We start from the raw sequence: 27,765 nt of genomic DNA, 5'->3' as shown, positions 1-27,765 counted from the left end.
ATTCCTTCTTTCCTTCTCGATAACTATTGCATCCCCTCGATGCCTCCCCTCTCCTTCTTTTCCCTCTTAAAAACTTAATAATAATCTTTTTTTATTAACACACTTAGGCATTTGTGCAGCTGCCCTAGGCTATATGAAGGGGAGAACAGTGTGTCGAAAAGCTAGCTACGTGGTGCTGGCGATGAGTCACAATAACCTGGCTAAAGTATGTTGACCAGACCACACACTAGAAGTTGAAGGGACGACGACGTTTCGGTCCGTCCTGGACCATTCTCATCGACTTGAGAATGGTCCAGGACGGACCGAAACGTCGTCGTCCCTTCACCTTCTAGTGTGTGTGGTCTGGTCAACATAGCTACGTGATGCTAAAAAATCCCCATCACACAGGATGGTTAGTCATACAGAGGCATGTGATAAGCGGTCTGCACTGGCAGACTCCGGATGCATTTTGAGGATATCATCAACACAAGATTGAATAAGGTAGCAGTGGTAATACAAGTCCCCATCTCGCAGGATGGTTAGTCATACAGAGCCATGTGTTTAATAGCCTGCACTGGCATATTTTGGGTATACTGTGAGGATATCTTCAAGAATACGAGAGTGAATAAAGTAATTGCAAAGCTCCAGGTACCTCATGCCAACTGGTCTGAAAGGTCTAATAACTGGGCATTCAGTGATGTAGTGTGGGAGATCATGCCGTAGTTCCTGCTCACAGAGTTTGCAACTGGAGTGCTCAGGATTGGGAGACCCGTCACCTGCAGCCACCTGCCACAGGTAACGGTAACCCAACCTGATCCTTGCAACCACTGTGTCGCACAGTCTAGTGGACGTTTTGTGCTGTCCATAGATGTAGGTTTGGGGGTTACTGCTATTTAACTCTACGGAAAATACAATCTCTATTTCAGACTTGGCATAATGAAAATCTCAGGTGTTGGGGGGAACGGGGTATAGCTGCTGATATTTCTTAAAGTGAGGCACAAAGGCCAACCTGACTGGTCTGTGACGCTCCCATACCACGCACGTGTCATCATGGAAAGTTGGGTGAGACTAGCCTGAAGCGTCTGGCCTCGAACCTCGCACATTTAGACGGGCAAACATACTTTTTGTTTATTGATTTAGATGTAAATATTATTGAATATAACAAAAATGGTTTGATCAATAATTCCAGCACGAATCTTCTCAATATTTCTTAGTTTGTTCTTTACTCGAGAAAGAAGTTGAGTTTTTTTGTAGCAGCATTTCTAGAAGTGAATACAATTTAGCAGAAGCAACCGAATGTATTAACGAGAGTGAAATAAAGTAAGGTTTCACATAGGCGCAATAGGCCCACTACAGCCTCCTTGTTCCGTGTTTTTATTCTCTGTCCTGGTGTCCACAGGTGTCTGCGTTTGCTTGATATGTAGTGCTTCGGCAATGTCAAATCTATTATCGTTGTGTCTGTCGATTATTTCAGTGATGTATTAGATGTCACTGGACATCTCTGGTGATCTGGTTGTGTGTAGAGATTGTATATCCTTTGTTGGAGCTCGCTTTAGACTGTTATCAAGTCTAAGGCGGGTCTTCAAGTCTAAGAAACTTGTCTTCGAGTTTCAGCTCGAATTGGAAACGTCCAATTAAGGCCCTTATTTCAGATATTTATATAGATATATTTTATATATTACAGATATATTTTTTAGCTAAGGTTCTTTCTGTCTTATTCTCTGTGGTTCTCGTGTGTATAGCGACCTCCCTGGGAACTACGACGCAGTGGAACAGTTTGTCTTGAAAAAGGGTGTTAGTACAGGCATAGAATAGTGTTTGGTGGACATGAACGATGTTGACATCACTTAAGAACATCATGCACGACGTCTTCAACGTCATACACGACGTCTCCATCACCTTGAACGACGTCGTCTCCAAGATGAACAAGTCTGGCCCTTAAGGGTTGTGTTGACAAGCCAATTAGCTTATCATTACTGCATTAGTGGCGGTTGATAAAGTTGGTGATAGGAAACCTTGATCAATACCAGCTCCTCGCACGCGCGTGTGTGTGTGTGTGTGTGTGTGTGTGTGTGTGTGTGTGTGTGTGTGTGTGTGTGTGTGTGTGTGTGTGTGTGTGACGCAACCTGTCCTCCCCGGGAATCGAACCCTGGACCCTCCGTCGTCAGCCGCTGACGCAGACTACTGCGCCACAGGACTATCCATGTTTCAACCAACCACATCACCCCCAAAATAATAGTCTTTTTACCTACCGTTGCTCGAACGTACAGAAAATGGACCGTTGGCGTTAAATATGTTCACTTTTTGTACTGTTAACAGAGGACGAAGACAACAGATTAGAACCTAACATTTTTTTAGGCCTGATGAAACGCAGGTTGAATTAGGCCTATGATGGCATATATTAAACCTAGGGTTGTTTATTTAGGCCTAGTTAGGCTGTATGTGTAAGTGGTGACACATACCAAGTGCTAACATGTGTAAGTGTATTGACACTTAAGTGCTAACATGTGTAAGTGTATTGACACTTAAGTGCTAACATGTGTAAGTGTATTGACACTTAATCAAGTGCTAACATGTGTAAGTGTATTGACACTTAATCAAGTGCTAACATGTGTAAGTGTATTGACACTTAATCAAGTGCTAACATGTGTAAGTGTATTGACACTTAAGTGCTAACAGGTGTAAGTGGCACGGACACACAGGAAACGCACTTCAGGAAGTGTAAGCGAGGTGTGGAAGCCTCATGTCCCGGATGTACACAACACACACGTGGTATTTCCTTATTAACTTAATTTATTGTCTTGTTACGTGATCAAGTGTGAGGTAGTGAAAGTCAGGGGGGGGGGTGAGGGAGTAAGTGAGGGAATGGGGTTGATGATGGGGAGAGAGAGAGAGGGGGGGGGGGGGAGGGGTAGGTTCTGTAGTTGTGTACTCAATTGTTCTTAAATAATTGTTCGAGTCCAGCGTCCAATAGCTTTGTTCGTCACGTTCTGCACACTATGTGAGGTTCTTTGGTCTTCCCAGTCTATCTTTCCATGGTTGAAGTCTCCCAGGATAAGGAGACGGGATCGATTTCTGCAGTTGACAGTGGCTGTTCTGAACTATAGTGTTAACTGCCATGTTGTTGCTGTCATATACACTTGCCTGGGTCTTCTGTCATTGGGTGGAGGGTTATATATCACTGGAACTACTATTCTTGGTCCTCCTTCGTCATAGTACCTGTTACGTAGTCTCTGAACCCCCTCGTAGCCCGGGATAACCATCTCGGTACTCTAGTTCTTTTGTTATCAATTGGGTCACCACTCCTACCCTTCCTTTCCTCTCTTTCCTTATTACTGTGTAGTCCTGGGGGAATACTGCATTTGTTCTGATACCCAACAGTTTTGTTTCAGTGAGTGCGATTACATCGGGGTTGTCTTCTAGTGCTCTTTCCCCAAGTTCACTTACTTAGTTTGCAATCCCATCTATGTTTGAGTACATTACTTTGAAGCTGACTTTTTTTGGGATGGTGTGTGTGTATTTTACTATTTACAATTTGCATCTGCATAATCGAGCTATTAGCTCTTGGACCCCGCCTTTCTAACCAATTTATTTTTCCTCTATTATGTGTACTACATATATTTTTCTCTAACACACACATACACACACACACACACACACCCAGAAAGCAGCCCGTAGCAGCTGTCTACTTCTCAGATACCTATTTGCCATTAGATGAACGGGCTCATCAGGGTGAAAGAAACTGACCATTTGTTTCCGCTTCCGGCGGGGATCGAACCCGGGCCACTAGGACTGCAACCTCAGAGCACTGTCCACTCAGCCCTGAGCCCTCTCTCTCTCTCTCTCTCTCTCTCTCTCTCTCTCTCTCTCTCTCTCTCTCTCTCTCTCTCTCTCTCTCTCTCTCTCTCTCTCTCTCTCTCTCTCTCGTGTGTGTGTGTGTGTGTGTGTGTGTGTGTGTGTATATCGTCATTATTACTGTGTATGATGAGCGTATACCCTGTGTTGCAGTGAAACAGGATTCCCTGTTTCACAATCAACTGTGACTAACCAGTCTAAGCACAACATGCTAACATATATTCTAAGGAGCCTCGGTACTTACGACTGTAGGTCAGAGATTGATGGAGTGTCCTTGTCGGTACTGAGCACTACTTGACACCCCACGAGCAGTGGTCCTTCACAGCACCTGTGGTAGGGGAATTTCACTGTGCGACTCACCATAGATGTAAACTGCCTTGTATAGTAGAGACTCTTGTGAGGTAAACAGTTTATTGATATGTGTGTGTTTGTGTGTACACACACGCACGCACACACACACACACACACACACACACACACACACACACACACACACACACACACACACACACACACACACACACACACACACACACACACACACACACATATATGTATATATCTCTTGTTGAATATGACTGAAAGGGTTAGGTTAATGACTCTAATACGACTCTTTTCAATATATCTTATGTTTTTCTTCAGTGTTGAGGGAAGTGAAAAATTAGCTCTCCAAAGTTCATTCACACTTATACTTTTAGTCTTTAGCCTACGAATGGATTTCGCAAGGTCACTCCTTACATTCTCAAAATCTAATTTGAGGTCTTGAAATAGATAGGATGTAATTATGTATTAATTACACATTATTATGCATATAAATATATGCATAAGTTTATAATTATATGCATAAAACATAGGTATTATGCATATCTTTGTTGATCAAACACATTTTCTCTCTCTCTTCATTTTGTTTCTAGGAAAGTCCGTGGTCTCTTGAGATAAGAGTCCTTCAGAGGGTGCTTCAGATGCTGAGTGATTGTGAACACGATAGTGTGGACGTCAGTATACAAACTTTGTAAATGTGTTTGAACTTTATATATATATATATATATATATATATATATATATATATATATATATATATATATATATATATATATATATATATATATATATATATATATATATATATATATATATATAATTTTTTCTTATGAAATGATAAATCAACCCATTTCATTATGTATGAGGTCAATTTTTTTTTATTGGAGTTAAAATTAACGTAGATATATGACCGAACCTAACCAACCCTACCTAACCTAACCTAACCTATCTTTATAGGTTAGGTTAGGTTAGGTAGCCGAAAAAGTTAGGTTAGGTTAGGTTAGGTAGGTTAGGTAGTCGAAAAACAATTAATTCATGAAAACTTGGCTTATTAGGCAAATCGGGCCTTGCATAATAGGCAAAGAAGTGCGTTCTGGCTACTAGGTACGACACATATATATATATATATATATATATATATATATATATATATATATATATATATATATATATGTCGAACTTAGTAGCCAGTTCTTAGTTCTTAGTGGAACTTGGTGTTCCGTCCTGCTGGTCTCCTGCCCCTGTGGTACATCTCTATCACCTTACATTTGCTGGTGTTTAACTCTAGTAGCCGTTTCTTGGACCGACTCTGTAACTTGTCTAAGCTACCTTGTTGCATCTTGCTATCCTAATCTGTACTCACCTAGTTGTGCTTGCGGGTGTGTGTACTCACCTAGTTGTGATTGCGGGTGTGTGTACTCACCTAGTTGTACTTGCGGGTGTGTGTACTCACCTAGTTGTACTTGCGGGTGTGTGTACTCACCTAGTTGTGCTTGCGGGTGTGTGTACTCACCTAGTTGTGCTTGCGGGTGTGTGTACTCACCTAGTTGTACTTGCGGGTGTGTGTACTCACCTAGCTGTGCTTGCGGGTGTGTGTACTCACCTAGCTGTGCTTGCGGGTGTGTGTACTCACCTAGCTGTGCTTGCGGGTGTGTGTACTCACCTAGCTGTGCTCGCGGGGGGTTGAGCTCTGGCTCTTTGGTCCCGCCTCTGAACCAAAGTGTGTGCATGTGTTATCTCAATAGGCTCCAGCTGCTTAGCCCCCCCCCCCGCCCCCCCATGCCACACTATAAAGGTCATAAGGTCACCAGTTGTTTACCTCACCCCTCACCTCTCACCCTCTCTCTCTTCTCTCCCTCATCTCTCCCACTTAGGGACAATCTTACTCAATTCTACACAAGACTTACGAGTCTCCAGCTCTTCACACGAGAGCTAATTTAAATATTTTAGTATTTTTTTGTATCGCATCTGTCCCAACACCTGCTGTACTGTCCCAGCACCTGGTGTACTGTCCCAGCACCTGGTGTACTGTCCCAGCAGCTGCTGTACTGTCCCAGCACCTGCTGTACTGTCCCAGCACCTGCTATACTGTCCCAGCACCTGGTGTACTGTCCCAGCACCTGGTGTACTGTCCCAGCACCTGCTGTACTGTCCCAGCACCTGGTGTACTGTCCCAGCACCTGCTGCACTGTCCCAGCACCTGGTGTACTGTCCCAGCACCTGCTACACTGTCCCAGCACCTGGTGTACTGTCCCAGCACCTGCTACACTGTCCCAGCACCTGCTGTACTGTCCCAGCACCTGCTGTACTGTCCCAGCACCTGCTGTACTGTCCCAGCACCTGCTGTACTGTCCCAGCACCTGGTGTACTGTCCCAGCACCTACTACACTGTCCCAGCACCTGCTGTACTGTCCCAGCACCTGGTGTACTGTCCCAGCACCTACTACACTGTCCCAGCACCTGCTGTACTGTCCCAGCACCTGCTACACCGTCCCAGCACCTGCTGTACTGTCCCAGCACCTGCTACACTGTCCCAGCACCTGCTGTACTGTCCCAGCACCTGCTGTACTGTCCCAGCACCTGGTGTACTGTCCCAGCACCTGCTGTACTGTCCCAGCACCTGCTGTACTGTCCCAGCACCTGCTACACTATCCCAGCACCTGCTACACTGTCCCAGCACCTGCTGTACTGTCCCAGCACCTGCTGTACTGTCCCAGCACCTGCTACACTGTCCCAGCACCTGCTACACTGTCCCAGCACCTGGTGTACTGTCCCAGCACCTGGTGTACTGTCCCAGCACCTGCTGTACTGTCCCAGCACCTGCTGTACTGTCCCAGCACCTGCTACACTGTCCCAGCACCTGCTGTACTGTCCCAGCACCTGCTACACTGTCCCAGCACCTGCTGTACTGTCCCAGCACCTGCTACACTGTCCCAGCACCTGCTGTACTGTCCCAGCACCTGCTACACTGTCCCAGCACCTGCTGTACTGTCCCAGCACCTGCTACACTGTCCCAGCACCTGCTGTACTGTCCCAGCACCTGCTACACTGTCCCAGCACCTGCTGTACTGTCCCAGCACCTGCTACACTGTCCCAGCACCTGCTGTACTGTCCCAGCACCTGCTGTACTGTCCCAGCACCTGCTGTACTGTCCCAGCACCTGCTGTACTGTCCCAGCACCTGCTGTACTGTCCCAGCACCTGCTACACTGTCCCAGCACCTGCTGTACTGTCCCAGCACCTGCTACACTGTCCCAGCACCTGCTGTACTGTCCCAGCACCTGCTACACTGTCCCAGCACCTGCTGTACTGTCCCAGCACCTGCTACACTGTCCCAGCACCTGCTGTACTGTCCCAGCACCTGCTGTACTGTCCCAGCACCTGCTGTACTGTCCCAGCACCTGCTGTACTGTCCCAGCACCTGGTGTACTGTCCCAGCACCTGGTGTACTGTCCCAGCACCTGCTGTACTGTCCCAGCACCTGCTACACTGTCCCAGCACCTGCTGTACTGTCCCAGCACCTGCTGTACTGTCCCAGCACCTGCTACACTGTCCCAGCACCTGCTGTACTGTCCCAGCACCTGCTGTACTGTCCCAGCACCTGCTGTACTGTCCCAGCACCTGCTGTACTGTCCCAGCACCTGGTGTACTGTCCCAGCACCTGGTGTACTGTCCCAGCACCTGCTGTACTGTCCCAGCACCTGCTGTACTGTCCCAGCACCTGCTGTACTGTCCCAGCACCTGGTGTAATGTCCCAGCACCTGGTCTACTGTCCCAGCACCTGGTGTACTGTCCCAGCACCTGCTACACTGTCCCAGCACCTGCTGTACTGTCCCAGCACCTGCTACACTGTCCCAGCACCTGCTGTACTGTCCCAGCACCTGCTGTACTGTCCCAGCACCTGCTGTACTGTCCCAGCACCTGGTGTACTGTCCCAGCACCTGGTGTACTGTCCCAGCACCTGCTGTACTGTCCCAGCACCTGCTACACTGTCCCAGCACCTGCTGTACTGTCCCAGCACCTGCTGTACTGTCCTAGCACCTGCTACACTATCCCAGCATCTGCTGTACTGTCCCAGCACCTGCTGTACTGTCCCAGCACCTGCTGTACTGTCCCAGCACCTGCTATACTGTCCCAGCACCTGCTACACTGTCCCAGCACCTGCTACACTGTCCCAGCACCTGCTGTACTGTCCCAGCACCTGCTACACTGTCCCAGCACCTGCTTCACTGTCCCAGCACCTGCTACACTGTCCCAGCACCTGCTACACTGTCCCAGCACCTGCTGTACTGTCCCAGCACCTGCTACACTGTCCCAGCACCTGCTGTACTGTCCCAGCACCTGCTACACTGTCCCAGCACCTGCTACACTGTCCCAGCACCTGCTACACTGTCCCAGCACCTGCTACACTGTCCCAGCACCTGCTGTACTGTCCCAGCACCTGCTACACTGTCCCAGCACCTGCTACACTGTCCCAGCACCTGCTACACTGTCCCAGCACCTGCTGTACTGTCCCAGCACCTGCTACACTGTCCCAGCACCTGCTGTACTGTCCCAGCACCTGCTACACTGTCCCAGCACCTGCTACACTGTCCCAGCACCTGCTACACTGTCCCAGCACCTGCTACACTGTCCCAGCACCTGCTGTACTGTCCCAGCACCTGCTACACTGTCCCAGCACCTGCTACACTGTCCCAGCACCTGCTACACTGTCCCAGCACCTGCTGTACTGTCCCAGCACCTGCTGTACTGTCCCAGCACCTGCTGTACTGTCCCAGCACCTGCTACACTGTCCCAGCACCTGCTGTACTGTCCCAGCACCTGCTACACTGTCCCAGCACCTGCTACACTGTCCCAGCACCTGCTACACTGTCCCAGCACCAGTCCCAAAGAACAGTCATGTTCCTAGGGTTAGTATAGCACATATATCCTATATTAAGACCTATAATAGCGTATACTAGGCCTCTGATTGGATGAAGGAGGGAAGGTAGAGAACCTGAGGGAGTGAGGAAGAATACCTCAAAGTGAGAGAGAAAGGGAGAGCCTCTCAGGGAGAGAAGTACCTCAAGGAGTGAGAGAGAGAGTTCCCTGAGATAGGAACAGGTAGGGGAAGGTCGACTTCCTACTCCTACCTTGGGGTAGGGGTAGGGGGGTGGGGGGGTTTGGGGGTTCCCTTCCTTGCCCCTCCCCCCCTCCCTCCCCATCTCCCCTCCCCCCCCTCAACAAGCGAGGCGCCAGAATAAACTGTTTGGCGTTGCGTAATATTTTGCGAGGTGAGGTTGTGTCTGGTACTACTCCCAGGTGTGTGTTGTGTTGTGTGGGGCAGGTGTGGGGGAGGGGGGGGAGGGGATTGTGTGCGTGTGTGTTTGTGTAGATGGCGCGTGTGTACACTCCTAGTTGTACTCACCTAGTTGTGCTTGCGGGGGTTGAGCTCTGGCTCTTTGGTCCCGCCTCTCAACTGTCAATCAACAGGTGTACAGGTTCCTGAGCCAACTGGGCTCTATCATATCTACATTTGAAACTGTGTATGGAGTCAGCCTCCACCACATCACTTCCTAATGCATTCCATTTGTCAACCACTCTGACACTAAAAAAGTTCTTTCTAATATCTCTGTGGTTCATTTGGGCACTCAGTTTCCACCTGTGTCCCCTAGTGCGTGTGCCCCTTGTGTTAAATAGCCTGTCTTTATCTACCCTATCAATTCCCTTGAGAATCTTGTATGTGGTGATCATTTCCCCCCATAACTCTTCTGTCTCCCAGTGACGTGAGATTTTATTCCCGTAGTCTCTCCTCGTAGCTCATACCTCTCAGCTCGAGTACTAGTCTGGTGGCAAACCTTTGAACCTTTTCCAGTTTAGTCTTATGCTTGACTAGATATGGACTCCATGCTGGGGCTGCATACTCCAGGATTGGTCTGACATATGTGGTATACAAAGTTCTGAATGATTCCTTACACAAGTTTCTAAAGGCCGTTCTTATGTTAGCCAACCTGGCATATGCTGCTGATGTTATCCTCTTGATATGAGCTTCAGGGGACAGGTCTGGCGTGATATCACCCCCCAGGTCTTTCTCTCTCTCTGACTCTTGAAGTATTTCATCTCCCAAATGATACCTTGTATCTGGTCTCCTGCTTCCTACACCTATATTCATTACATTACATTTGCTTGGGTTAAACTCTAACAACCAATTGTTCGAGATATATATATATATATATATATATATATATATATGTATGTGTGTGTGTGTTTTTGTGCGACATAGCGTGTATTGGTGTTTGATTGCGTGCGGTTGTGTGACTGTGTGTACTCACCTAGTTGTGCTTGCTTAGAGTACTAGGCCTAGTTGTAGGCCTAGTACTCTCAGACTCTTGCCCTGAGTGGCCTGTCTTGACCTGATTGGCCAGTCTTAGCATCTTGTCTTCCCACTCCTGTGGCAATCCTCCGGTATCTCCACTACACCGTGACCTTCACCTGCAGGTCGGCGTTCAATCCCCGACCGTCCCAAAGGTGTTTGGGCACCATTCCTTTCCCCCCGTCCCATCCCAAATCCTTATCCTGACCCCTTCCCAGTGCTGTATAGTGGTAATGGCTTGGTGGTTCCTCCTGATAATTAGCTTACTTTCAGAGAGAGAGAAAGAGAGGCAGAGAGAGAGAGAGAGAGAGAGAGAGAGAGAGAGAGAGAGAGAGAGAGAGGCACCTTCTTGCTTGCAGTTTCACCTGGACCCGGATTCACGAAGTCCATTCCATCCAGCGGTCGACCCCACAGACGCATAAACTTTTACATGCTGTTCATTTAAAACAGGAATTTTCTCAAATATAAATTAGTTTATTAGCATATATAGACATAGGTAAGGTGTTTAGGTTCTGTTGGCGATTATTTGTATTTGTAGTACGTGGGTGAAGCATTTACAGCGTTGTGGTTCGAACAAAATTCGTCAGTGAAGCACTTGTTCCGGATATGTTCGAATGTCAGCAGTTGTGAGTCGTGTGTAAACCGTTTTTCATTCATAAACAGCTGGGGGTTTGGCGGGTGGATGGAATCACTTTTGGATCTTTGTTTGGAGGACGGGCTGGAGGACGGGCTGCATTAACTGTTTAATAATTGTAATCAAAGCCGCCGAAGATTGAGAAAAGATGGACGGCTTCGTAAGTGCTTGCGTAACTGCTTCGTGAATCTGGCCCCAGGTTCCTTATGTGATAGTTTCAAATTACTGTACATTCTCACGAAATAAACGAGTTTCAAGAACCAGGCTTCAGATGAGCAGAGGTAGGATAACAGCTCTTGCTTGCTGTTTCACCAGGTTCCTTAAATGATAGTTCCCTGTTTGATAGCTTTCAAAGTACATTCTCACGAAATAAACGCGTTTCTAGCAGCAGACTTCAGATGAGCAGAGGTAGGATAACAGCTCTTGCTTGCACATTCACCAGACACGTCATTTGTCAGACCATATGAACCCCAGCCCTTAATTAAAAAAAAACCACCCACCCACATCTCTCTTTAAGTATTCAAGTGGGCCTCCCACCACAAACGTGTCCGCAAGCACACACACACACCCTAACCATCCCAGCCACGACCTGCAGACGATAACAATGCTATCCCAGCCTCCACAAGCCTCTGCCAGGAGCTCTCAAGACACTTGCTATCTCCCCCACGTAGCCCCACTTAATTTTCCAGGTAGCACAGGTACCTTTAGGCAACAAGCCTAGCAACGGTTTATACCCAGGTCAGGTATCGTGAGATTTACCGTACGGCTATCGTAGCAACGATATCATAGTGCCGTACCGTGTTATATTAATTACTGCGTTGGGGGGACAAGCTGCCACAAGATTGAAAACACTGTTATCATGGATGCTTTTTTTTGGAAAGGTAAGTACTCCCAGGGAGAAGTGATATCATAAAGTACCACAGGTAGGCCTCGGGTACCACAGGTAGGCCTCGGGTACCACAGGTAGGCCTCGGGTACCACAGGTAGGCCTCAGGTACCACAGGTAGGCCTCAGGTACCACAGGTAGGCCACAAGTACCACAGGTAGGCCACAGGTACCACAGGTAGGCCTCAGGTACCACAGGTAGGCCACAAGTACCACAGGTAGGCCACAGGTACCACAGGTAGGCCTCAGGTACCACAGGTAGGCCACAAGTACCACAGGTAGGCCACAGGTACCACAAGTAGGCCTCAGGTACCACAGGTAGGCCACAAGTACCACAGGTAGGCCACAGGTACCACAGGTAGGCCTCAGGTACCACAGGTAGGCCTCAGGTACCACAGGTAGGCCTCAGGTACCACAGGTAGGCCTCGGGTACCACAGGTAGGCCTCAGGTACCACAGGTAGGCCTCGGGTACCACAGGTAGGCCTCGGGTACCACAGGTAGGCCTCAGGTACCACAGGTAGGCCTCAGGTACCATAGGTAGGCCTCAGGTACCACAGGTAGGCCTCAGGTACCACAGGTAGGCCACGGGTACCACAGGTAGGCCTCAGGTACCACAGGTAGGCCTCGGGTACCACAGGTAGGCCTCAGGTACCACAGGTAGGCCACAAGTACCACAGGTAGGCCTCGGGTACCACAGGTAGGCCTCGGGTACCACAGGTAGGCCTCAGGTACCATAGGTAGGCCACAAGTACCACAGGTAGGCCTCGGGTACCACAGGTAGGCCTCGGGTACCACAGGTAGGCCTCGGGTACCACAGGTAGGCCACAAGTACCACAGGTAGGCCTCGGGTACCACAGGTAGGCCACAAGTACCACAGGTAGGCCTCGGGTACCACAGGTAGGCCACAAAGTACCACAGGTAGGCCTCGGGTACCACAGGTAGGCCTCAGGTACCACAGGCAGGCCTCAGGTACCATAGGTAGGCCTCGGGTACCACAGGTAGGCCTCAGGTACCACAGGTAGGCCTCGGGTACCACAGGTAGGCCTCAGGTACCACAGGTAGGCCTCGGGTACCACAGGTAGGCCTCGGGTACCACAGGTAGGCCACAAGTACCACAGGTAGGCCACATGTACCACAGGTAGGCCACAAGTACCACAGGTAGGCCACAAGTACCACAGGTAGGCCTCAGGTACCACAGGTAGGCCACAAGTACCACAGGCAGGCCTCAGGTACCACAGGTAGGCCTCAGGTACCACAGGTAGGCCTCAGGTACCACAGGTAGGCCTCGGGTACCACAGGTAGGCCTCAGGTACCACAGGTAGGCCACAAGTAATACAGGTAGGCCTCAGGTACCACAGGTAGGCCTCGGGTACCACAGGTAGGCCTCAGGTACCACAGGTAGGCCACAAGTACCACAGGTAGGCCTCAGGTACCACAGGTAGGCCTCGGGTACCACAGGTAGGCCTCAGGTATCACAGGTAGGCCACAAGTACCACAGGTAGGCCTCGGGTACCACAGGTAGGCCTCGGGTTCCACAGGTAGGCCTCAGGTACCACAGGTAGGCCACAAGTACCACAGGTAGGCCTCGGGTACCACAGGTAGGCCACAAGTACCACAGGTAGGCCTCGGGTACCACAGGTAGGCCTCGGGTACCACAGGTAGGCCACAAGTACCACAGGTAGGCCACAGGTACCACAGGTAGGCCACAAGTACCACAGGTAGGCCACAAGTACCACAGGTAGGACTCGGGTACCACAGGTAGGCCTCGGGTACCACAGGTAGGCCTCGGGTACCACAGGTAGGCCTCGGGTACCACAGGTAGACCTCGGGTACCACAGGTAGGCCTCAGGTACCACAGGTAGGCCACAAGTACCACAGGTAGGCCTCAGGTACCACAGGTAGGCCTCAGGTACCACAGGTAGGCCTCAGGTACCGCAGGTAGGCCTCAGGTACCACAGGTAGGCCTCAGGTACCACAGGTAGGCCTCAGGTACCACAGGTAGGCCTCAGGTACCATAGGTAGGCCTCAGGTACCACAGGTAGGCCTCAGGTACCATAGGTAGACCTCGGGTACCACAGGTAGGCCTCAGGTACCACAGGCAGGCCTCAGGTACCACAGGTAGGCCACAAGTACCACAGGTAGGCCTCAGGTACCATAGGTAGGCCTCGGGTACCACAGGTAGGCCTCAGGTACCACAGGCAGGCCTCGGGTACCACAGGTAGGCCACAAGTACCACAGGTAGGCCTCAGGTTCCATAGGTAGGCCTCGGGTACCACAGGTAGGCCTCAGGTACCACAGGTAGGCCTCGGGTACCACAGGTAGGCCTCAGGTACCACAGGCAGGCCTCAGGTACCATAGGTAGGCCTCGGGTACCACAGGTAGGCCTCGGGTACCACAGGTAGGCCTCAGGTACCACAGGTAGGCCACAGGTACCACAGGTAGGCCTCAGGTACCACAGGTAGGCCACAGGTACCACAGGTAGGCCTCAGGTACCACAGGTAGGCCTCAGGTACCACAGGTAGGCCTCATGTACCACAGGTAGGCCTCAGGTACCACAGGTAGGCCTCAGGTACCACAGGTAGGCCTCAGGTACCATAGTTAGGCCTCGGGTACCACAGGTAGGCCTCAGGTACCACAGGCAGGCCTCGGGAACCACAGGTAGGCCTCAGGTACCATAGTTAGGCCTCGGGTACCACAGGTAGGCCTCAGGTACCACAGGTAGGCCTCAGGTACCATAGTTAGGCCTCGGGTACCACAGGCAGGCCTCAGGTACCACAGGTAGGCCTCAGGTACCATAGGTAGGCCTCAGGTACCACAGGCAGGCCTCAGGTACCACAGGCAGGCCTCAGGTACCACAGGTAGGCCTCAGGTACCATAGGTAGGCCTCAGGTACCATAGGTAGGCCTCAGGTACCACAGGCAGGCCTCAGGTACCACAGGCAGGCCTCAGGTACCATAGGTAGGCCTCAGGTACCATAGGTAGGCCTCAGGTACCATAGGTAGGCCTCAGGTACCATAGGTAGGCCTCAGGTACCACAGGTAGGCCTCAGGTACCATAGGTAGGCCTCAGGTACCACAGGCAGGCCTCAGGTACCACAGGTAGGCCTCAGGTACCACAGGTAGGCCTCAGGTACCACAGCCAGGCCTCAGGTACCACAGGGCCACACTCCCACACTGTGGGAGATATTCCAATCCTTAACAACACCAAAAAAATCCTCCCTAATCTCCCCCACCTTCCCCCCCCCCCAATCGTGTGGTAAAACCCATGACATCACCAGCAGGAGAGGTCTTGACAGGTCTTGACAGAGTGCCTCAAAGTGCCACTTAGTGCCAATATGTTCATCCAAAAATAGTAATGCTAAAAAAATGCCTTTAATAATTAAAAATAATAGAATTACAATTGTATTAAAAATAAGGGGTTAGTAATTATTTAACTAGCCTAGCCTAACCTAGCCTAGCCTAGCCTAACCTAGCCTAGCCTAACCTAGCCTAGCCTAGCCTAGCCTAACCTAGCCTAGCCTAGCCTAGCCTAGCCTAACCTAGCCTAGCCTAGCCTAGCCTAACCTAGCTTAGCCTAGCCTAACCTAACCTAACCTAGCCTAGCCTAACCTAACCTAGCCTAGCCTAGCCTAGCCTAACCTAACCTAACCTAGCCTAACCTGACCTAACCTAACCTAGCGTAACCTAACCTAACCTAGCCTAACCTAGCCTAACTTGCCGGAGCCGGTCGGCCGAGCGGACAGCACGCTGGACTTGTGAACCTGTGGTCTTGGGTTCGATCCCAGGCGCCGGCGAGAAACATTGGGCAGAGTTTCTTTCACCCTATGCTCCTGTTACCTAGCAGTAAAATAGGTACCTGGGTGTTAGTCAGGTGTCACGGGCTGCTTCCTGGGGGTGGAGGCCTGGTCGAGGACCGGGCCGCGGGGACACTAAAAGCCCCGAAATCATCTCAAGACTCAAGATAACTTAACCTAACCTAGCCTAGCCTAGCCTAGCCTAGCCTTTCAAGACCGATGCTGATAAGTCGCGGAAACCGTCTATAATACGACGCTTTTAACGTCACCAAACCACCGTGATTTTGACGTTTTGGTCGAAAGGGTTAACATTGCGGTGGATGAGTTGTTTTTAACCGTTAACAGAAAGAAACAATGGTTCTCTGTTTTTGGATCTGTTGAGGAGTTTGGCAACAGGAGGGAGGTGGATTTGGCAACATTTAGGTGACAAGGGTATAGTTGCCGTTCCGTTAATTGTCCCACGTTACTGTTAGTTAGTTTTTGTTTGTCCTAAAGTTTAATTGTCGGCTCATTTGCATATTGAAACAAAAACAAAGTTCAGTGTGATCATGGCCTGAGGGTGTGGCCCTGTGGTCCAGTGTGGGGTGTGGCCCTGTGGCCCTTGTGGTCCAGTGTGGGGGTGTGGCCCTGTGGTCCAGTGTGGAGGTGTGCCCCTGTGGTCCAGTGTGGGGGTGTGGCCCTGTGGTCCAGTATGGAGTGTGGCCCCTGTGGTCCAGTGTGGAGTGTGGCCCCTGTGGTCCAGTGTGGAGTGTGGCCCTGTGGTCCAGTGTGGGGTGTGGCCCCTGTGGTCCAGTGTGGGGTGTGGCCCTGTGGTCCAGTGTGGGGTGTGGCCCTGTGGTCCAGTGTGGGGTGTGGCCCTGTGGTCCAGTGTGGGGTTGTGGCCCTGTGGTCCAGTATGGAGTGTGGCCCCTGTGGTCCAGTGTGGAGTGTGGCCCTGTGGTCCAGTGTGGGGTGTGGCCCTGTGGCCCCTGTGGTCCAGTGTGGGGTGTGGCCCTGTGGTCCAGTGTGGGGTGTGGCCCTGTGGCCCCTGTGGTCCAGTGTGGGGTGTGGCCCTGTGGTCCAGTGTGGGGGTGTGGCCCTGTGGTCCAGTATGGAGTGTGGCCCCTGTGGTCCAGTGTGGAGTGTGGCCCCTGTGGTCCAGTGTGGAGTGTGGCCCTGTGGTCCAGTGTGGAGTGTGGACCAGTGTGGCCCTGTGGACCAGTTGGAGTGTGGCCCTGTGGTCCAGTGTGGAGTGTGGCGCCTGTGGTCCAGTGTGGAGTGTGGCCCTGTGGTCCAGTGTGGAGTGTGGCCCTGTGGACCAGTTTGGAGTGTGGCCCTGTGGTCCAGTGTGGAGTGTGGCCCTGTGGTCCAGTGTGGAGGTGTGGCCCTGTGGACCAGTGTGGAGTGTGGCCCTGTGGACCAGTGTGGAGTGTGGCCCTGTGGTCCAGTGTGGAGTGTGGTCCAGTGTGGAGGTGTGGACCAGTGTGGAGTGTGGCCCTGTGGTCCAGTGTGGGGTGTGGCCCTGTGGTCCAGTGTGGAGTGTGGCCCTGTGGACCAGTGTGGAGTGTGGCCCTGTGGTCCAGTGTGGGGGTGTGGCCCTGTGGACCAGTGTGGAGTGTGGCCCTGTGGTCCAGTGTGGAGTGTGGCCCTATGGTCCAGTGTGGGGGTGTGGCCCTGTGGTCCAGTGTGGAGTGTGGCCCTGTGGACCAGTGTGGAGTGTGGCCCTGTGGTCCAGTGTGGAGTGTGGCCTTGTGGACCAGTGTGGAGTGTGGCCCTGTGGACCAGTGTGGGGGTGTGGCCCTGTGGTCCAGTGTGGAGTGTGGCCCTGTGGACCAGTGTGGAGTGTGGCCCTGTGGACCAGTGTGGGGGTGTGGCCCTGTGGTCCAGTGTGGAGTGTGGCCCTGTGGACCAGTGTGGAGTGTGGCCCTGTGGACCAGTGTGGGGGTGTGGCCCTGTGGACCAGTGTGGGGGTGTGGCCCTGTGGACCAGTGTGGAGTGTGGCCCTGTGGACCAGTGTGGAGTGTGGCCCTGTGGACCAGTGTGGGGGTGTGGCCCTGTGGTCCAGTGTGGGGGTGTGGCCCTGTGGACCAGTGTGGAGTGTGGCCCCTGTGGTCCAGTGTGGGGGTGTGGCCCTGTGGTCCAGTGTGGAGTGTGGCCCTGTGGTCCAGTGTGGGGTGTGGCCCTGTGGTCCAGTGTGGAGTGTGGCCCTGTGGTCCAGTGTGGGGGTGTGGCCCTGTGGACCAGTGTGGAGTGTGGCCCTGTGGTCCAGTGTGGGGTGTGGCCCTGTGGTCCAGTGTGGAGTGTGGCCCTGTGGACCAGTGTGGAGTGTGGCCCTGTGGTCCAGTGTGGGGGTGTGGCCCTGTGGTCCAGTGTGGAGTGTGGCCCTGTGGTCCAGTGTGGGGGTGTGGCCCTGTGGACCAGTGTGGAGTGTGGCCCTGTGGTCCAGTGTGGAGTGTGGCCCTGTGGTCCAGTGTGGGGGTGTGGCCCTGTGGTCCAGTGTGGGGGTGTGGCCCAGTGGTCCAGTGGGCAGAATCATGCACAACTGTCTGAAAATTCTTTGATAAGATACAACAAGAACGAAGCCAAAAAAAAGGGAATCTGCTTCATTTTATTGAACTTCCAGAAAGATATTGACACAGTGCCTTGCAGAGACTAATTTGCAGACTGGTAATGGAGAGTGTGGGGAGGGTATGCTGCCTTATACTTGACTGCCAGAAAGACATTGACATCACTTGCCTCTTCTGGCATTAAGGTTACAAAGGTAGCCTAGTTGGCCTGCCTTCACGAGCAAATAAAATATCCACCGCTGAAATTGTAACAAAAACCAGCCTACCATGTGGAGGTTCCGGGGATCAACGGCCCCTCGGCCCGGTCTCCGACCAGGCCTCCCAGTTGGTTATCAGGACAACCAGGCTGTTGGACGCGGCTGTATCAGTCTGAAACTTCCATAATCTGGCCACAAGTCACCATTATAGTTGAAGAGGGAAAGAGGGACATTGCGGCGCCTGGTGGCTGAGTGGACAGCACGCTAGATACGTAATCCTGTGGATTGGGGGTTCGATTCCCAGCGCCGGCGGAAACAAATGGGCAGATTTTCTTTCACCCTGATGGCCCTGTTACCTAGCAATAAATAGGTACCTGGGAGTTAGACAGCTGTTACAGGCTGCTTCCTGTGTGTGTGTGTGTGTGTGTGTGTGTGTGTGTGTGTGTGTGTGTGTGTGTGTGTGTGTGTGTGTGTGTGGAAAAAAAAAAAAAAAATAAAAATAAACAGTTGATTGACAGTTGAGAGGCGGGCCGAAAGAGCAGATCTCAACTCCCGCAAACACAACTAGGTGAATACAACTAGGTGAATACAACTATGTGAATACAACTAGGTGAATACAACTAGATGAATACAACTAGGGGAATACAACTAGGGGAATACAACAATGTGAATACAACTAGGAGAATACAGCAGGTACAGTTGGCGTCACCACCAGCGAGGAGAACAAAGCTTCTAGAGACTGTGCCACAGCTCAAGCACTACACAGTAAACACCTCACCCAGAGCCCCACAAAATGCCACTATTAAACAACCAGCAGATGACACCAGATTAAACCCCATTTATTATTGGCACATCCAAGATCTACAAAGCAATCTTTTTTTATTATCCACCCGGGCCAGCAGGCGTTGATTTATAGGATTTAGACCCCCAACACTTGGCGATACTGAGCAAGGTTTTTCTTCACATGGAACTCACAAGGCTTGTCAACATGTCTCTTGATATGCCTGAGGTCATCAGGCTCCTCTTTTTCAGGGTTATCTCTGTGTTGTTTATTGGACGAATGAGGGGAGTCAGGCCAATCACTATTGGCAATGGTCTCTAATGCCTCCTTGCCAAGGCTGCTTGGATCTGGGACCCAGCTATTTGCACTGGACGGTAGATCAACGGTCTCGCTTCTTGCTGGTCGGCGTTCAATTCCCGGCCGTCCAATTGGTTGGGGACCATTTCCTCCCTCTGTCCCTATCAAGGGATGGGATGTAACACAAGGCGCGATGAAATCAGTGTCATCATTAAGAGGGGGGCCTTGTTACTGCTCAGTGTCCAGCAGAGAGAGAGCCTCATCTAAATGTCCTGTAATTCTACAGCCTTTGCTTTTCGACGGGATGGGATCACACTATGCCTATGGTAGGCAACTGGTGTGTGGGATTATAACTGTGTCCCCACCCTGGCAGCTACATACATCTCCCTCTCTGTTGGTCAAGCAGGAACCACTGACACACACACACACACACACACACACAAGGACTCAGTACAACTTATATTTCTATAGGCTCCAAAACCCACGGTCCATGGGGGTGAGAGTGCAAGGTGGTTTCTCAAGGATTTGGGTTCTAAGCTCATCGAATCAACATGAGGCCCCAAGAGCAGCAAGCTTCCTCTACCAGCGCCTCACAGTCGCGATCCAGAGAGGCAATAACTTCATACTGGGCTCCTGCTAAGCGTAGGGGAAGTGTGAAGAATTCTTCAACCTCTAGATAACTTTATTTCAATATTAATGTTCATATTTTGTACCCAATCAGTTTTGTACCTGTGTAACCTTGTATAATAGAGTACATAATAATAATAATTATTTATATTATTATTATAAAAAGGGGGGTGGTAGAAGCAAATTCTCATACGTATATAGAATTAAATGACGTTTTTTTTATCTGAATGCCCTTTATTCTCTTCTCCAAGGCTATGGGTCCCCCCCACAGAAGCCACACACATAGACAATTACTGATAGATAAGACCAATCACCACACTCTTTGGCTGACCCCTTATTCCTACCAAAAAGTCATCAGTTGGCACTAAGTATGCCAATTGATGACTTGGCACTAAGTGTGCCAACCACCACTTGACCTTCCTTGGCCTCGTCTCAGGCACTCCTTAACGAGCGGCATACCTCAGAATCACCCTCGAGTTGCGAAACAGCCAAATCCACTTTTAGGGAATATCAACGTTGACCTTTTTTTTCTTCGTGGGGGGTGGGGGGGTAGAGAGGAGAATGGAGATGGATGGAGGAGAGGGAATAGGAGAGAGAGAGAGAGAGAGAGAGAGAGAGAGAGAGAGAGAGAGAGAGAGAGAGAGAGAGAGAGAGAAGGGTGGAGAGAGAGAGGGGGGAAAGAGAGGGGGGAAAGAGAGGGGGGCAAGAGAGAGGGGGAGAGAGAGAGAGGGGGGGGAAGAGAGAGGGGGGAGAGAGAGAGAGAGAGAGAGAGAGAGAGAGAGAGAGAGAGAGAGAGAGAGAGAGAGAGAGAGAGAGAGAGAGAGAGAGAGAGAGAGAGAGAGAGAGATATTTCACTTGACAGAAATGTTCTGTCATGTGAAATAGGCTGAAATAGGTTTAAGGTAATCTGAAGTGAAATTGGTATATCGACACCTTCACTGTTTGCCTGGGCATGAGTTGCTAAATCACAGTCCCCAGAGTGCAAGTTATTGGGCAGTGTCACTCATCCTGTGAGTGAACACACTATCATGACAGTAATATTGGACAGTGTTACTCATCCTGTGAGTGAACACACTATCATAAGGGTAATATTGGGCAGTGTTACTCATCCTGTGAGTGAACACACTATCATGACAGTAATATTGGACAGTGTTACTCATCCTGTGAGTGAACACACCAGAATAATAGCAGCAGAAGACAGTGTTACTCATCTTATGAGTGACCAGGATTATGATCAAATGTTCACTCACAGAACAGAGAAACACTTTCCCCAATAAATTCGACTCTCATAACAAGATTCAGAAACCGTCACTAAATCGTTGTTACAACACTAACTACCATTCGCAGTATGATCGTAATGTCTGAAACACGCTTGTTACACCATCACTGCAGTTAAGACAGTGACTCCACTTGCTCTCATTGGGAGTAAGATGCTCTCATGACTCTTACATTCTTCCTTCTGGTCAATAAAGAGTGATTCGATTTGACATCAGAATGGTGTGAAAATCATTGGAACACTCTTGGGATTCGAACCTGCGTTCAGGGCGCGCTTGGGAAGTCCCAGAACGCTAGTTTGAATCCACGGAGGGACCCCCAATGATTTCAAGAGTTCCAATTATTATCTGGTAATAAGAGTAATAGCAGTTGGTGGTGATTAAGGCGAGAGGTGCGAACTAAACTATAGTTGTTGTCGTTAAAAGATTCGCTACCTGATACAAAGTTCCAAGCAGCACGGGCTATGGTGAGCCCGCGGGACGTTAGACTATAGAGTGTAGTGCTGTAAGGGGCTTGTATGCTGGCATACACTTGAATCATTTCTGGGATAGTCCACTCTCCCTCGTCCTTCATTGAGTTTATGACTGACGCTTGAGTGGTGCCGCGCGAGCTGTGTCTCGTGTGTTACTTGAACCAACACGAGTACCTGGTGAGAGAGAGGGAGAGAGAGAGAGAGAGAGAGAGAGAGAGGGAGAGAGAGAGAGAGAGAGAAGGGTGGAGAGAGAGAGGGGGGAAAGAGAGGGGGGAAAGAGAGAGGGGGGGAGAGAGAGAGAGGGGGGGAAGAGAGAGGGGGGAGAGAGAGAGAGAGAGAGAGAGAGAGAGAGAGAGAGAGAGAGAGAGAGAGAGAGAGAGAGAGAGAGAGAGAGAGAGAGAGAGAGAGAAACATTAATTCTACAAAGCTTCACAACATCCCAATCTCTTTCCTCTCTCTCACACACACACACACACACACACACACACACACACACACACACACACACACACACACACACACACACACACACACACACATCTGGTAACACATCTGGAGAGAAGGGACTTCGTGACAAATCGCCAACATGGGTTCAGGGAGGGTAAATCTTGCCTGACTGGCTTAATAGAATTCTATGACCAGGTGACACAGATTAAGCAAGAAAGAGAGGGCTGGGCGGACTGCATTTTCTTGGATTGTCGGAAAGCCTTTGACACAGTACAGCTTAAGAGGCTGGTACATAAGCTGGAGAGACAGGCAGGTGTAGCTGGTAAGGTGCTCCAGTGGATAAGGGAGTACCTAAGCAATAGGAAGCAGAGAGTTACGGTGAGGGGTGAGACCTCCGATTGGCGTGAAGTCACCAGTGGAGTCCCACAGGGCTCTGTACTCGGTCCTATCTTGTTTCTGATATATGTAAATGATCTCCCGGAGGGTATAGATTCATTTCTCTCAATGTTTGCGGACGATGCCAAAATTATGAGAAGGATTAAGACAGAAGAGGACTGTTTAAGGCTTCAAGAAGACCTAGACAAACTGCAGGAATGGTCGAACAAGTGGTTGTTAGAGTTTAACCCAACCAAATGTAATATAATGAAGATAGGTGTAGGGAGCAGGAGGCCAAATACAAGGTATTATCTGGGAGAGGAAATTCTTCAGGAGTCAGAGAAAGAAAAAGACTTGGGAGTTGATATCACGCCAGACCTGTCTCCTGCAGCACATATCAAGAGGATAACATCAGCGGCATATGCCAGGCTGGCCAACATACGAACGGCATTCAGAAATTTGTGTAAAGAATCATTCAGAACTTTGTATACCACATATGTCAGGCCAATCCTGGAGTATGCAGCCCCAGCATGGAGTCCATATCTAGTCAAGGATAAGACTAAACTGGAAAAGGTTCAAAGGTTTGCCACCAGACTAGTACCCGAGCTGAGAGGTATGAGCTACGAGGAGAGACTACGGGAATTAAACCTCACTTCGCTGGAAGACAGAAGAGTTAGGGGGGACATGATCACCACATTCAAGATTCTCAAGGGAATTGATAGGGTAGATAAAGACAGGTTATTTAACACAAGGGGAACACGCACAAGGGGACACAGGTGGAAACTGAGTGCCCAAATGAGCCACAGAGATATTAGAAAGAACTTTTTTAGTGTCAGAGTGGTTGACAAATGGAATGCATTAGGGGGTAATGTGGTGGAGGCTGACTCCATACACAGTTTCAAGTGTAGATATGACAGAGCCCAGTAGGCTCAGGAATCTGTACACCTGTTGATTGACGGTTGAGAGGCGGGACCAAAGAGCCAGAGCTCAACCCCCGCAAACACAACTAGGTGAGTACAACTAGGTGAGTACACACACACACACACACACACACACACACACACACACACACACACACACACACACGCACACACACACACACACACACACACACACACACACAACAACAAACATACACACACACACACACACACACACACACACACACACACACGCACACACACACACACACACACACACACACAACAACAAACACACACACACACACACACACACACACACACACACAACAAACATACACACACACACACACACACACACACACACACACACACACACACACACACACATACACACACACACACATACACACACACACACACACACACACACACACACACACAACAAACATACACACACACACACGCACACACACACACACATACACACACACACACACACACAACAAACATACACACACACACACACACACACACACATACACACACACACACAACAAACATACACACACACACACACACACACACATACACACACACACACATACACACACACACACATACACACACACACACACACACACAACAAACATACACACACACACACACACACACACACACACACACATACACACACACACACAACAAACATACACACACACACACACACACATACACACACACACACACACACACACACACACAACAAACATACACACACACACACACACACACACACATACACACACACACACACACACACACACACACCAACAAACATACACACACACACACACACACACACACACACACACACCAACAAACATACACACACACACACACACACACACACAACAAACATACACACAATCTGGTTAATATATATATTTCCTGGCGCACAAAACGGTGGATGCATACAAGAAAACTGTTAAATTATAATATGAACTAGTTATACAATGTTGACTAAACAACATATAGTCAAACCAGAGGGGACAAGGCTCCACATCCCAACGCCACTACAAACCCTCTCTCTCTCCCTTGAGAATGAGCAGTCTCCGTGGTGTAGTGGTAAGACACTCGCCTGGCGTTCCGCGAGCGCTATGTCATGGGTTCGTATCCTGGCCGGGGAGGATTTACTGGGCGCAATTCCTTAACTGTAGCCTCTGTTTAACGCAACAGTAAAATGTGTACTTGGATGAAAAAACGATTCTTCGCGGCGGGGATCGTATTCCAGGGACCATAGGATTAAGGACTTGCCCGAAACGCTACGCGTACTAGTGGCTGTACAAGAATGTAACAACTCTTGTATATATCTCAAAAAAAAAAAAAAAACCATTCCTAACCTGTCACCTATTCTCTTGCCGGCACAAGGCCTTCACAGAGCCCCCCTGAACAAAAAGATTTGTTTTTAATTAAATTCTAATTAATTAATCATTCTAATTAAAACAAGAGAGAATACAAAATAACACTAAATCAAAAAAAGAAAAAACTAGAAACAACGTTCAAATGAAGGAAGAAGAAAAAGAGAGGATAAGAATGGAGAAAGAAGACACAGATAATCACAATGTCAACAAGATGAAAATAGAGGTAAAGAGCATAGCAGTGAAGGTTTAATATGAAGAGATGAAGAGAAGCAGATGAAGAGAAGCAAGAGAGAAGAGTGTCAGTAGGAGAAGGAGGGAAACTGAGGACCTTCCCCTTGACCATTCACTCACACGTGTACAATACAGTACAATACAATACAATACAATACAATACAATACAATACAATACAATTTTATTTAGGTAAGGTACATACATACAATAAATATTTACAAGGATTGTTTAACTTATAGGTAGAGCTAGTACATACAATGCCTAAAGCCACTATTACGCAAAGCGTTTCGGGCATTAACGCTGTAAATTAACATTAACGCTGTAATTTAACATTAACGCTGTAAATTAACATTAACGCTGTAAATTAACATTAACGCTGTAAATTAACATTAACGCTGTAAATTAACATTAACGCTGTAAATTAACACCGGGTTTCGGTGTAGGGAAAAGTGTCTTAGTGTGCACTCTCTCACGCTCATACGTCAACAACTGATCACCACTGGAGATTTTAACCAATTTTTAAGCCATTTCGACTATATAGCACTTGGAAGGGAACAGGATAAAGATTTGGGATGGGACGGAGGAAAGGAATGGTGCCCAACCACTTGTGGACGGTCAGGGGGTTTGAAATTAGAGGGAACACAAAAGTGTGGAAACGGTTCAGACTTGAGAATGGTCCAGGACGGACCGAAACGTCGTCGTCCCTTCACCTTCTAGTGTGTGGTCTGGTCAACAAACGGTTCAGAGTTTGCAAAATGGATGTAGACCTTAATCACTACTAAAGGGCTAGACATAGGAACGTCAAAATTAGATGGGAAACATAATTAGAAAGTGATAATATCAGAACGTAACAAATAACCAAAACTCTACATGTACGTATAAAAAAGGTGACATAATGATCAGCTATTCGGACTGACAAGAGAAAGGGTTTTAGCAGAAACTGACAAGGAAATATGTGACATACAAAAACAAAATTCATGAAATTTTAAAATTGGAATAAATAAGCTGCTAGATAAATGCATGATCCTCTATCATTCGAAAGTATGAGAGACATATAATGTGAACTTGAACTCTCAGTACTGGAGAAGAGATATTACAAGGGCATACAAGATTCTTAGATAAACTGACTGGCCCGGGCACGATCCCCTGCCCCACCTCCCTCCAGGCCCTTGGTAACTACCCCACAGGAGGATGAGCCTACCCAAGCAGCCCTGCCCATGGAATGGCTTCCTACACCTGTGGGGGAGGGTGGGTGAAAATGGATATACGAAAGTGAGCTTCAAGGTAATATAATCAGACATCGATGTGATTACCAATAAAGCAAGTGAACTGGCCAAAAGAGCGCATGAAGAAACTCCAGATGTAATAGGACTCACAGAAACGAAATTGTCAGGCATCATAACAAATGCTGTGTTTCCAAAGGACTGCTATATAGCAAGGAAAGAGAAGGAAGGGAGAAAAGGAGGAGGAGGAGGAGGAGTGGCCCTGCTGATAAGGAAGGTCCGGAGTTTTGAAGAGATGGAAATTCCGGGTTGTGAAGGATTCAGACTACACATAACAGGATCCAAGACAATGGGTGGACCTAAGATGATAGTGGCAGTCATTTACAACCCTCCACAAAATAACAGAAGACCTAGACAGGAGTTTGATAGGAACAACATGGCAACCAATAATATAATAGAGAGAGCAGCTTCAGTTGCCTGCAGGAAAGGATCCAGACTCTTAATCATGGGCAACTTCAACCATGGAAAGATAGACTGGAAGAATAGGGACCCACATGGTGGTGCAGATACATGGAGAGCTAAACTCTTGGAAGTGGCAACAAGGAATTTTCTGAGCCAGCATGTCAGAGAACCCACAAGAATGAGAGGCAATGATGAAGCAGTTAGACTCAACCTGATATTCACATTGAATGAATCAGAAATAAGGGAAGTCAAATTTGAAGCCCCCATAGGAATGAGTGACCACAGTGTATTGACATTTGAATACTTGGTGGAGGTAGGGATAACCTATCCAAGGAAAGGATCGGAAAGGAAAAGGCTAAACTACCGAAGAGGAAAATATGACGAGATGAGAAACTTCCTAATGGGAAGAGTTTCCATGGGAAACAGAACTCAGAGAAAAGACTGTAAAGGATATGATGAATTATGTCACCCAGAAGTGCCAGGAAGCTGCAGACAGGTTCATCCCACCCCAAAAAGAGGAAAAATGAAAAGCAACAGAAAAATTTATGGTTCAATCAGGAATGTAAGGTAGCGAAGCAATTTAGTACAAGAACATCGAGAAACTACAGGAATAACAGAACACCAGAGAGCAGGGAGAGATACCAGAGGGCCAGGAATGAGTACCTCAG

This window comes from Procambarus clarkii, chromosome 80 (assembly GCF_040958095.1).
Source record: "Procambarus clarkii isolate CNS0578487 chromosome 80, FALCON_Pclarkii_2.0, whole genome shotgun sequence".
Classification (NCBI taxonomy): domain Eukaryota; kingdom Metazoa; phylum Arthropoda; class Malacostraca; order Decapoda; family Cambaridae; genus Procambarus; species Procambarus clarkii.
This window is presented reverse-complemented; position numbering follows the sequence as displayed.